The sequence below is a fragment of the Arachis hypogaea genome, chromosome 2 (genome assembly GCF_003086295.3).
Source record: "Arachis hypogaea cultivar Tifrunner chromosome 2, arahy.Tifrunner.gnm2.J5K5, whole genome shotgun sequence".
Classification (NCBI taxonomy): Eukaryota; Viridiplantae; Streptophyta; class Magnoliopsida; order Fabales; family Fabaceae; genus Arachis; species Arachis hypogaea.
Genome location: NC_092037.1, coordinates 78605407 through 78608687, shown reverse-complemented (window position 1 = coordinate 78608687; position 3281 = coordinate 78605407).

Genomic DNA, 3281 nt, shown 5'->3' with positions numbered 1-3281 from the left:
AATAAAGAGCTATGCACATTTATCTTGTATAAGAGATATCAAATGAGCAACATCACATAATCAGCCCAACATCAAGCTAATATCAGCAGCAAAAGGATTCAGCATGGGAAATCAAATTTTAGTGCAGCAATTAGACAAAAGTCCAAAAGAATTACTAGCAGCTGCATCTATTATAGTGCTATTACTCCCCCTTTTGTCATCAAGGGTGGAAAATAAGCAAGATCAACAAAAACATCAATTCAAATCCTGCAAGAAGAGGTTAGATCACAGTCCAAAGTTCTAACTAAACCAGCAAAAGTGCAGCAGTATTTAGAGTTATTACAGTCATCCAAAAAATAAAAACAGTTCAACAGTTACAAAGTAAATAGAATTCATGAGACAAAAAGAGAGCAACAGTCGTTTTCATGAGACAAATCTTAGGCATCAGAACCATCCCCCTCCGAAGCAGCTTCCTCTTCAGCATCAGTGGCAATGTCTTCATCATTTTGAAGGTTATCAATGAAGGTCATGAGCATAGCCACCCTATCCCTCGATTTCTTTAGAAAGTTCTCGTGCTTGCTAGCTAGTTTCCTTTGTTCCTTGCTCATGGCAATCAAGTGATTTGATTAGGAGACAAACTCTTGAGCAACATCCTTAACTACATTTAGCAGAGCAGATTTCTTTCCAGTGGAGATGGATGTTCCCTCAGTGGAAGGATCAGGAGAAGCCTCGGGAACAAAATCATCATCTTCATCATCTAGGACAACTCTTTCAGATCTAGTGGGTCCTTTGTTCTGTTTCACTGAACCACCTCCCTTTAGATATGAATGTCTATTTTCATATTTCTCATTGGTCAAGTCAACACCAAAATACTCAAAAATACAAGTTAGAAACATGCCATAAGGAAGAGCTTTGTCCTTTTCACTTCTAATAGAATCAAACATGTATCTAACCATCAAATATGCAAATGAAATTTCAGTTTTGGTGAGAATGGCATATAAAACAAGAGTGTCAGTGTATGAAACCCTTTGATATGAACCACTTTGGGGAAGTATAATGTGGTTGACCATTCGGTGCAACTGAGCACGTTCATATCCTAGGGCTTTGTGTGTGGGTGTAATGCCATCTATTAAGGAGACATGTTCACAAATACTAGCCAGGGCATCATTGTAAGAAACACCAACTCCTTCATCCCACTTAACTAACGTGTAGGCACAAGACCCAACATCAGTATACTTCAAAGCTTCACTGATGGTCTCATTGTTTAAAATGATATCTCGGCCCTTGACATACGAATGAGCAGTGCCTTCATGATAAGTCATGTTTGCATAAAACTCTTTGACCAACAAGGGATAAACAGGTTTTTTGATTTCAAAAAGGTGATTCCAGTCTAGAAAAATTAAGTTGTCAACAAAAGGAAAACCCTTTCTTTTCAAGGATGGCAAATCAGCGAGAAATGAAGGGCATAGGGTATGATACTGGATGACTCCCTCATAAAAATCATTATTCATGGAAGATTTGAATCTATAGGAATTATAGTTTGAATGAGAGGTCAAAAAATGAGCTTTGTGATCAAAAGGTCCAATTTCTGGTTCTTTAACATTTTTGAGAGGGACTCGAGTGTTACCTCGTTGAGAGCGCATTGGAACCAACCTTGATTTTGGTTGTGTTGGTTCGGGAATGGGTTCCTCAGTCGCCGGACGTTTGCCTTTGGAGGAGCTAGGCTTTGTTGAACTCGGTTTTGAGGAGCTAGGCTTGGAAGGTGTGGCCTTTGGTGGTGGCGTCGGCTTGGCAGAGGTAGGAAACCTTGGAGTGTTTTTGGTCCGAGCTATGGGGTCGCAGCAAGGAGGAGAGGTAGGAGGAGAAGGAGAAGGGGTAAAGGTCCGGTCTTGAGAGCGAGTGGAAGGCTTTGTGGGAAGCTTGTAAATCTTCTCACGAGGAGCCCTTTTTGCAATGGTTTTCATCCTCATTTGGTTAGTTTCAATCTTTTGAGGGAAGAGATGCAGTAAAGTGAGTGGGAAGAAACCGAAGAGTGTGTGGAGAAGTTATGGAGGGAAGAGATGGAGTGTTAGTAACCGTACCCAAAAAAGTGGATTTCTAAAACCATGCAACTGCATCACCATTTGAAAAGACTTGAAAAGACATGACATCATTCAAGAAAGATTTTATTTGATTTAATAAAGAGAAACAGGGAATTAAATTTTAAATTTTGAAAGACAACAAAATTAGACTGAAACCCTTTTTAAAAAAAAAAACTGAATTAGCTTGAAAACCTTTTCGGGCCACAAAACACAAAAAAAAAACTTTTAAGGAAGACTTAAGCACACAAGCCATCAAAAATCAAGTAAGCAAGAATGTAACATTCATATTGGGCCCATATGTGGTTTGGATTTCTGTGTAACATATAGGACTACTCAGATCTGATTTGAGGTTGATCCACTTGAAGTAAGCCCAGAATACACTAACTTGAAGGAAGCGTTCATCACCTGCCCAAAATTGTCTCATACCTGTTCATGAGACAAAAAGCTCCAGCAAGTACATCAGCATTTTTCAAATAAAGAATCATAACTCAGAATTCCTAGACAAGTCCTAAGCATACAGAATCTATCCTCAGCTAATGGTTTTGTAAAAATATCTGCCAATTGCTCCTCTGATTTAACAAATTGAATGCAAATATCCCCCTTTTGGACATGTTCTCTTATTGAGTGAAATTTCACTTTAATATGTTTAGTCCTAGAGTGCAAGACTGGATTTTTAGAAATATTAATGGCACTCATATTATCACACATCAAGGGAATATTTTTAGCATTTAATTTGTAATCAGCAAGCTGTGTTTTTAACCATAAAAGCTGAGAACAGCAAGAAGAAGCAGCTATATACTCAGCCTCTGCAGTGGATAAGGCCACTGTTGGTTGCTTCTTACTTGACCAAACATTTAAGGACTTTCCAAGGAAGCAACATAAACCAGAAGTACTCCTTCTATCAACTCTATCACCAGCAAAATCTGCATCACAATAACCAACTGCAGAAAAATCATCAATCTTAGGATACCATAGACCAAAATTGGATGTGCCATGAACATATCTAATGATCCTTTTAACCGCAGAAAGATGTGACTCTTTAGGTTTGGATTGGAACCTAGAACACAATCCAACACTTTGCACAATATTAGGTCTAGAGGAAGTTAAGTACATAAGAGAACCAATCATCCCTCTATACCTAGTCTCATCAACATCTTTCTCGGTTTCTCCCTTATCTAATTTAGAACTAGGATGCATGGGAGTTCCCATGGGTTTGCCATT